A 10,054-nucleotide genomic window follows, 5' to 3' on the forward strand; every position below is an offset into this window, starting at 1 on the left:
AAGTGTTTGCTTTGGAACCTATGAAAATTAGAATCGGAAAAGGAACTTGGGGAGGACTCAGGGTAGATCTAGAAACCTGCTACTCTCGCCACTTTCTTCCTTCATAGCACAGCGTAGATTTCGCGGGATCTTTAATTCTCACTAGTGTCCAATCCACTTTCCTTTGCCGCTCAGCGTCCTCCCTCCATGTGTTGATAGGGGGACTTTTAACCTTGGAGCCCACTGCCAACAGGCCCATTCTTTTATTATTACCTAGTTCAGATCCTCAAGCAGCAAACCTTTTGTGATGACATATTATGATTTGACCTTCTGCCTCTGCCTCGTGCCTCACTTTGGCCCTATGTTCCCACGAGGAGGATTCTAGACTAGACCAAAAAAAAAAGAAAGAAAGAAAATACCCTAGCCACAGTGGATATTTCCCACGGAAATAGGAATGGATATTTCCCAGGAACATTGGGTTGCTTTCTGTAGCTGAACTGAATCCAGCGTATCCGCACTCTTTTCATCCTGCAAAACTAAAACTGCAGCATTGTTCTATTTCCCATCTCTAGGCATTTGACTACTCTAAGTAATTCATGTTAAGCGAAATCAGACAGTATTTGTCCTTCTGTGATTAGCTTATGTCTCATCCGTGTATCTGTGTGATAATGTATGAGAGCAAAGACATAGAGGATGAGTGGTAATAGAAATACATTGGTACAAGTTTATTATATTTTCCTTGAAGTAATTTAATTTTGTGAATAACTCTAAAAACACTATGAAAATTTAAAATCAGGCTTATAATACTTTTACTAATAACATTTTATAAGAAATATCCACTGTGGCTAGGGTATTTTCTCTTTTTGGTCTAGTCTAGAATCCTCCTTGTATACTACGGGCTTTGATATTTCTTTTCTACTTTCATAGTGTGTTTGTTCTTTCACATTTTGCTGGAGTATGGTTTTCTTATATCAGGGTCTTTATCCTCTTAGCAAAATATAAATAGCTCCTTCTCCATCCTCTCTAAGTAGAACATGTGCATAGGGTACCTTTAAGAATTGTATTTCCTTCCAGTATGTACTGAAAAATTCTTGTCAGTCTCTCTCTTTAGCCATTTACTCAATGCATAAGATTTATTCTCAAATTCCATGTTCTATTCTCTTCTGAATTGAGACCTACAATTTCTGTAAATTGTGGTGAGAAGAAGGCTTATTTTAAACCTCTATTGGCATGAGGAATAGTTTCCTAAATGAACCGTATATAATTACCAGCCAGTGCCCACCCATCTCTAACCCCAGCCAGGGGTTTACCTGGATGCTGAGCTTTTCCTCTTATAACATCAATGCACTTTCGTCCCTCAAACAAGCAGCAATTTCTTTATTAACATTTTAATACCTGGTATCAGGTGAGGTCCATTGTTTCAGGAAAATGGAAACATGGACTTGTGGGAAACAAACAGGATTACCTAATAGGAGTCACTTGACCAGGGAAATTACTTAATGAGAAGTTTCTGATTTGTCCTGTTTCCTTGTTTACCAGGTTATCTTTGATTATATGTCGCACAATGACATTTCCAGATAGAAATAACTCACGACCAAGGCTATTTATACCTTGCCCCAGAAAAGCCTTTTTGTTTACTTCTCCCTGGTGTGACTTCAGGCACTAGCAAACTAGCAATGCAAGGTAACTTTATTCCAGTTCCAAGAAATGAGCTTTTCTGGGGTGCCTGGATGGCACAGTCAGGGCCACACTCCTGGCTTCGGCTCAGGTGGTGATCTCGAAGTCACGATCTCGAGATTGTCAGATTGAGCCCTGGAGTGGGGGGGGGGGTCTGTGCTCAGCGCAGGGTTGGCTTGGGGACCCTCTCCCTCGGTCTCTCCTCCCCTCAAATAAATCTTAAAAAAAAAAAAAAAAAACAAAAACCTGAGCTTTTCTGAGTCAATCATGTGTCTAAATTGGACTGCATTCCTTACTTGTAAGGAACAGTTTCTTTTGTTTGTGATTTTTGTTTGCCTGGTTTACCATTTTTTTCCTAAATCTGGAATGCAGAGTCTTCTATTCCAATTTAAACTGTGGGAAAGGAATATAATTCAGGTTTCTGTATTGAGTTCAAACCTTTCTTGCTCTGTGTCCTTGAAGCTGTCAGAGGCAGAGCTCAGTCTTCTGAGCCACCTCTTTCAGATTGGCAGAGAAATACCCAGAATAAATGTCTAGAACCTCTTTCTGGATGTCAATCTTCTTTATCTTTCTTAAAGTAATTATTCACTATCCTGTTACTTCTTTTGGAGACTCACTCAAGATATATAGCTAAATAAATAGGTACTGCATGTTGTATAAAAAACTGTCACTTAAAGCAGTTGTGAAAAGCACTGAAAACATTAGAAGAAGAAAACACGATAGATAGATGATAGATAGATAGATAGATAGATAGATAGATGATAGAAAAAAAGAAAGAAAGAAAGAAATATATATACAGGATCTTTGGTCATTTTCTGGTCTCCCAGGCTAGTACTGCATTTTTTGTTGTTTTATATACTTTTAAATTAACTAGATTTTGTTTTGTTATGTTTTTAAAATTCACTTTACTTGTTAATATCTATTATTGCTTTAAAATGACTGAAGAGCAAGAAAGTCCGAAAAGAGGGTGTGTGTGGGGGGGTGCATTCTACTGGAAAAAAGGCCACAATAATTGTACTTTGATGTTTCTAGTACTCTCTACAACTGCTTTAGGTTGTACTTTTTTATAGGGTGTTTTAAAAGACCCTCTTAATGTTACAGTCTTACATCCTAATTGTTATGATGCATTAGTGTTGTTTGCGTGTGCGTGCACATACATGCCTGCATGTATGGCCCGATGATCTCATGGCTTCGGAAGTACATTTGAAAAGTGTCTTTTAAATTTGCAAAATAGTCTCTGGTAGACTTGTCATTTTATTCAACATCCTCAACACTTCCAAAGATTCATTTTTACTTGAAAACAATTTCTTGAGAAGGTTAAACTAGTAAGAATAAAAACAATAGTAGTACTCAAGTCTATAAAGTATTTTCTGAAACAAGTTCGCTCATTTTATATGTTCAAATAATCATTGAGAATTAAAAAAAAATTGTTAGGTCAGTTTCTTAGCTAGAGGCCTCTGAAAAGATCTGTACTAAAGTTTCCCTTTGCTCCACCTCTTCTAGATTCACTACCTTGGACCTCTGATGTGTTTTAATTTGCACTTTGCCTCCTTCTTGCATGTGTTTTTGGGATCATCTTATCACTGTAGACAGATGATGAGTGTTTGTAAACAAATGCTAGGTGATTAGGTACAGTTGAGTCAGGGCATAAGCATTTCATTGAAGGTAGACTGGATCACCTGTATCCAAAGGCCCTTTCAATCATGAAATTCCATACTTTCATGATTTTCTTCATACTGGTAACTCAGGGTATGAAGCCCATTAACAGATTCCTGGCTTCCTTGATGATTACATTATTTCATAAACTAGTATTAACTTATTTTTTAAAAACTTACTTATATTTACAACTAGTATTTATTATCTCCATTTTGGGGGGTTTCTTTTGAAGAATGATGGTTTTTACTAGTGACTACTTAAGCTTAAAATGTGAAAATATAAAGGATGTTTGCACTGAAGTAAATATGAATCATCTTTAGCACTTATTCCAGTGACATAAAGGTTTATATAGGTGGGGTTAAAGCCTTGGATTTGTAGTCTGTCTGGGCTCTTTTGAAGGCCAGGGATCCCTTAAAAGTAAATGATTATTTCATGTTTTTTTTCTTTATTCATCATTTGCTTCTATACTCATCAGAATAATTTACAACTAATTTAAAAATTGAAGTTTAACAAATCATCTAATTAATTGAAGCATTTTGAGAGGAAAAACATGACTATACATGTGATTACATTATTTGTAGCACAAGCAGAAATAATTTTGTCAGGTCATATTCTTAAAGAATTTATCCACCTTTGGGACTGACTGTAAGAATGAAGTTTAGGGCGCTCCTGAGTAGCTCAGTTGGTTGAGCATCCAACTCTTGGTTTCTTCCTGGGTCGTCATGTAGGGATTGTGGGATCCAGTGGAGTCTATTTGAGATTCTCTCCCTCTCCCTCTGTTACTTCTCATTGAGTGTGCTCTCTCTCCCTCTCAAAAATAAATTTTAAAAATTAAATCTTAAAAAAAAAAGAAAAAGAGTGAAGCCCAATCCAAGTAACTGAGGTAGAGACTTTTAAGTACTATTTGACTCAGTAACCTTCCAAACAATGTTTGGACAGAAATTTAGTGGCTTATTTATCAAGGATGTCACAAATAGATCTTGAGCATATCATGGGGATTGATGTTCTAAGTAACATCTATAGCGGTTCCAAGAAGGAGAATCTCCGATTCATATCATCTGAAATCTCGTGTTTTTCTCTCACAATTCATTTTGAATTGATAGCTCTGGAGATCACCTCTTTAAAGCTCACTTTAAAAGGAGTACTGAATTTCTTTACATCACAAATTAGTGCTTTGTGTGATGTTTGTCATCAATTCACTAATTAACATTTGTTAATTGCCTTTTGTGTTTACAGGAAATTTACCAAAATCTATAATGTTTACTTGAGATTACCAAAATTTAAACTGAGCAAATATAAAAGGTCTTCTCTCCGGAAGCAAATGTATTTTTTTTCTTTTCTCATGAACTGTGTTTGGCGCTTCTCCCAAATTGCTAAACGAGTCATCACAACAAACGATTGGAGCCAAATTTGACTTCTAGACTGAATGGCCATCCAGGTGCAGCTCTCCCAAATACAACAGTATTGGCTCACTTTCCTGGTAAAGATTCTCAGAGATTAGAACAAGGACAGCAGAGGAGACCAGAAACTTCAGAACAGCTAGATCATGAAGATTAAGAAGTCACTCCTAGGTGAATAGAAAAGTTAGCATTTTCTCAATAGCATTACAGACAAACAAAGAATTTACAGAAACTAACGGATCGAGGCAGATCTGAAAATAAATTTTGAGTATTTGCAAATATCAGAGTTTGTGCAATTTGCAAACAGAAATCTAAATATCACAAAATCTTCACAGTTGGTGTGGGCCAAGAATTGTAAGTGACACAGAAGAGCATCAGCATACATTGAAAAGGGAGAACTTTATACCAGGCAACAATATTGGCTAAAAAATGTATTCACTTCTAGCAAAAGAAGATACAAGCTTCTGCACAGATGGTATTAATAAATTAATACATTTATTAATGTATAAAATAGATATTTTTAAACTAACATATTTTTAACTAACTTGAACACAATTCAATGGATTTGATTAATAGGACAGAGATCTCAGATCATCCTAAAAGACAGTTAGTTTGGAACAAATTCATAGTCATGAGAGGCAGATTGATTGTGATACGGTCAGTTCCCTAGACCTGATTATGCTTATAATCAAGCCTAACTATAGCTGAATCTCTTATATGCACGTGGTGGTGTTGGCGCGTGTACTGTCTGACTATCTGACTATGGTTTATGCTCCATAAATGGTAGATTTAGAAAACGTATTCGAGGCTCAGTATATAACTATATGGAATTATATCACCTATTGATGAGTGTTCTATCTACCCACAAGTCTTTATCCTTTAATCTACATTTTGAAGCTTCTTCTTTTTTTTAAGATTTTATTTATTTATTCATGAGACAGAGAGAGAGAGAGAGAGAGAGAGAGAGAGAGGGAGGGAGGGAGGCAGAGAGGCAGAGGGAGAAGCAGGCTCCATGCAGGGAGCCCGACATGGGACTTGATCCCGGGTCTCCAAGATCATGTCCTGGGCCGAAGATGGTGCTAAACTGCTGAGCCACTTGGGCTGCCCCATTTTGAAGCTTCTAAAAGTACACTGATTTTTTATTATTATTATTATTTTAGCCAATTTTACCAGTTCAATGTTGCTTCCAGTTTTTTATTCTATGACAAAAGGTTACACACACAGTCAAACACAAAAACTGGTGAGAGGAGAAAATAACTAAGATAATTCCACAAATTTGCCTGCAAAGTTTGTATTGACTTATTAAAAAATATATTAGACTATTTTTGAACATTTTAGGCTTACAGCAAAATTGAGTGGAAGGTATAGAGATTTCCCAAATACCACCCCCTACACACATGCACAGCCTCACTGCATTATCTGCATCTTTCACTAGAATGGTATGTTTTCACCAAGGATGGACTTAACATTGGTGATATCATAATCACCCTAAGTCTGTAGCTTACCTCTTGGGGTTATAAATTCTATGGGTTTGGACAAATGTATGACATATATTCATCATTATAACATTATAAAGTGTCTTTTCACTGCCCTAAATTCTTCTGTGCTTGCCTATTCATCCCTCCACCCTTCCCACCCCTGGAAACTACTGATCTTTTTATTGTCTACATAGTTTGTCTTTTCCAAAACGTCGTATTAGTTGGAATCAAACAGTACGTAGTCTTTTACGATTGGCTTCTCTCACCTAGTAATGTGCATTTAGAGTCCCTCCATGTCTTTTCATGTTTTCATACCTTATTTTCTTTTTAGTGCTGATGAATATTTTTTAAAGTGGAAAAAAAAAGGAAGAAAAAATAATCTCAGATACCCATAAAAGTAACTAAATAGATCGTCTTAATAGACGGTAATAGGAGTAAAAAATCTTGACAGGCTTGCTGAAAATTATAGAAAACTGACTCAGCAGCCCAGGTGGCTCAGCAGTTTAGGGCCGCCTTCAGCCCAAGGCGTGATCTTGGAGACCTGGGATCGAGTCCCACATTGGGGGTCCCCGCAGGGAGCCTGCTTCTCCCTATGCCTGTGTCTCTGCTTCTCTCTCTCTCTGTGTGTGTCTCTCATGAATAAATAAATAAAATATTAAAAAAAAAGAAAACTGACTCAAACAAAGTAAGATTTTTAACAAATTATCAGAGCCCATTTAAGCTCAAAGAAAAATCACAGATCCACACGCATGCATGATGGAATGACCTCTGTTGTCACACGATCCATTCTTTAGCTACTGAATATTGTGCTCTACTTTGTTTCACAATTTTGCCCAGCTGCTTAATCGTGTCAGATAATATGAAAAGACATGGGACAAAATGGCCTTCAGAGAGTATAATCAGCAATATGCCATTGATTAGCTACACCAAGGTTGGCTCAGGGACAAGTTCATACAAATTATTAGCATATCATTCACTGGCTGCAGAGAGGTCACAGAGAGATAGTGTCCGCCGAGATGTCCAGTTGTCTTCACAGATAGAAGCTGATTTTTCTCTCCTGATTTTCAAAAAGCTTAGATAAGAATATGCACTAATTTATAGTTTTCTGGATAATAGTGGACCTCAGTAATTATCATTCTTAATATTGGAAATGTGATTTTCCTCTAGGATAATATTGCTATTCTATGTCTGTGAAATGCTCCTTGATCTCTTGGATGAATTGTTACCGTGTCCTCTTGTATCCAGGATATACTGATGGGATGAGTATGGATTTTAGAGGCAGCTCAAGCCCCAGCTCCCTCACTGATTTTGGTGCCACTTTGAGTCATTTAGTGTCTCTAGACTTCGTTTCTCCCTTTATCCTCCTACAAAAATATGAAATACTCATATATTAATTAGCAACATGTTTAGACATATGTAAGAACAGGATATTACAGACGTAAGCAAACGGGTCAGTTTCCTCACAGGGAATCCAGGTCTAAGGCACTGCAGTTGTAGACTCTGCTTCTTTTTGAGTCAGAAATTCAAATTGTTTTTGTGTTCCTATCATCCTTAATGTGCTGAATTTTATCCTGATAGCCGTTGTTTCAAAGTCACAAGTGGCTTCTGGTATACACATTTATTAGTAGGATTCAAGGCTGGAAGCAGAGGAGAGATAGTGCCAGGTTTGTCTTTCTTGTTTCCTTTCATTAGCAGTCTTGTTGAATTGTCCCCTCCACCCAAAAGGTTTCCCCCTTAGTTATCGTTGCCTCCTTCGAGGGAGGCTCAGAATTCACAGAACATGATTGTCCTTGACTATGACCAATCATGATGCATCACCAACCTGAACATATTGAAAGAAGAAACTGATGTGTAAGTTAGTAGCAGTAGATGCCACATACAGACTTTGCGGAGTTGTTGTGAGGATTAGAAGATAATATCTGCATCTAATAATATTCCAAGTCAATGCTTAATAAATGTCAGTCCCATAATCTTGCTTACAGTCGTGTGCCTACCTCATTCTCCCATGTCTTAGAGTATTAATTACTCTCAAGGACAGAAACCATGTTGAATGAATCCGTAGGCAACACACATTACCTAAAACAGTCAACCTGGAAGTCGTATCTTGGAAACTAGTGCATATACACTTAAGCTTTTAACTTCTGTGGTCGTCATCATATATTACTATATGTTGACATTTGTCTGAAAACACTCAAATTACAATTCATCATTATGAGGCCTGGGACTCATAAGGAGTTGTTCTCAAAACTTTGCAGGTTATGCATTTTTTATGTATTACTTGGAAAAAAAAAGCTAAGTATTTGCTCAGTCATATCTTTTTTTGATTTTATTTATTTAAGAGAGAAGAAAGAGAGAGAGTGTGTGTGTGTGAGCAGCGGGGAAGCACAGAGGGAGAGCGGGGAGCAGACTCCTCACTGAGCAGGGAGCCCAATGTGAAGGCTCCATCCCAGGGATATGGGGACTCGATTCCAGAACCCAGGAATCATAACCTGAGTTAAAGGCAGACACTTAACCTACTACTGAGCCATGCAGGTACCCCTGCTCAGTCATATAATCAATTCTAAGTGATACTTGTTATGACTAGATTTTTCTTAAAAAAATCTTTAAAAATACTAATTTTTTGTTTCTTGTTGGACTAGCAATGCACTGGAGTTTATGTTCCCTCTTTCCAATATCATTCCATATTTATGAGATATTTAAGGAAAAGTTATTAATTCTCCATGATACAGTTTTTAATGTAATGAATCAAAATGGACTTTTTATATCTTCAGGATGATAAATATTATCACTATTTTTAAGTATTTTTATCCTAGAATAAACTCCAAGCAAGAAATAAGCAAAACCATAAATTCCCTGAAATCAAAATAAAACTATGAAAGTATTTATTTATTTATTTATTTATTTATTTATTTATTTATTTATTTTAATTTATGATAGTCACAGAGAGAGAGAGAGAGAGAGTGAGAGAGGCAGAGACACAGGCAGAGGGAGAAGCAGGCCCCATGCACCAGGAGCCCGACGTGGGATTCGATCCCGGGTCTCCAGGATCGCGCCCTGGGCCAAAGGCAGGCGCCCAACCGCTGCGCCACCCAGGGATCCTATGAAAGTATTTAAATTGAAAAAAATGACAAACAGCAAAATTTATCAAATGAGTTTGTAATACACAAAATATTAGTCATTATGAGCATTACCCATTCCACAGAAAATGTTTGAGATGTCCTTCACACTTAAAAAAAAATACATTCTGGTCAATTAATTCTAGGAAAAATTTATCAGGGTAATATTATATAGATTTGTTTTCTGTTGTCATTTTGTTTTGTTTTTGCGTGGCTCCTAGGATATTTAATACATTATATGCTGTGCATCTCCAGAGGAAGGTATGACATACAGTGTTTCTCAAAACTACTACATCAAAGAACTCTTGAACAAACAAATGCACAGGACTAGGCTTACAGAAACACATTTTGAAGACTGACTGAATAACTGTGTAGAAACACTACTGCCTGGAAGACTTTGTTCACACTACTGAACAGAAAGGGCTCCGTTTTCAATTATAGCTCTAGGCAAAAGGGTTGCTTCTAGACAAAAGGAGACCTCAAATCCCATTATGTGGACCAACAGAATGGCATCAAGTAGCACCAGAGCAGAACGTCTGATCTTGTAGAGGAAATGCAGACCCTGGAGTTTAAAGAAATTGTTTTTTTTCTAGTAGAGGGCAGAGGCTGCAGCACATGATGCTATACCCAGGGGTAATAGATAGTGAGAATCACCTGCAGTAAGATCCCCAAGTGAGGAGTGGGCCATCACAGATAGAGCGGAACGTAAGAGGCAACACTACACATTTTCTGTGTTCCAGATATACAG

The sequence above is a fragment of the Nyctereutes procyonoides genome, unplaced genomic scaffold (genome assembly GCF_905146905.1).
Source record: "Nyctereutes procyonoides isolate TBG_1078 unplaced genomic scaffold, NYPRO_anot_genome, whole genome shotgun sequence".
Taxonomy (NCBI): domain Eukaryota; kingdom Metazoa; phylum Chordata; class Mammalia; order Carnivora; family Canidae; genus Nyctereutes; species Nyctereutes procyonoides.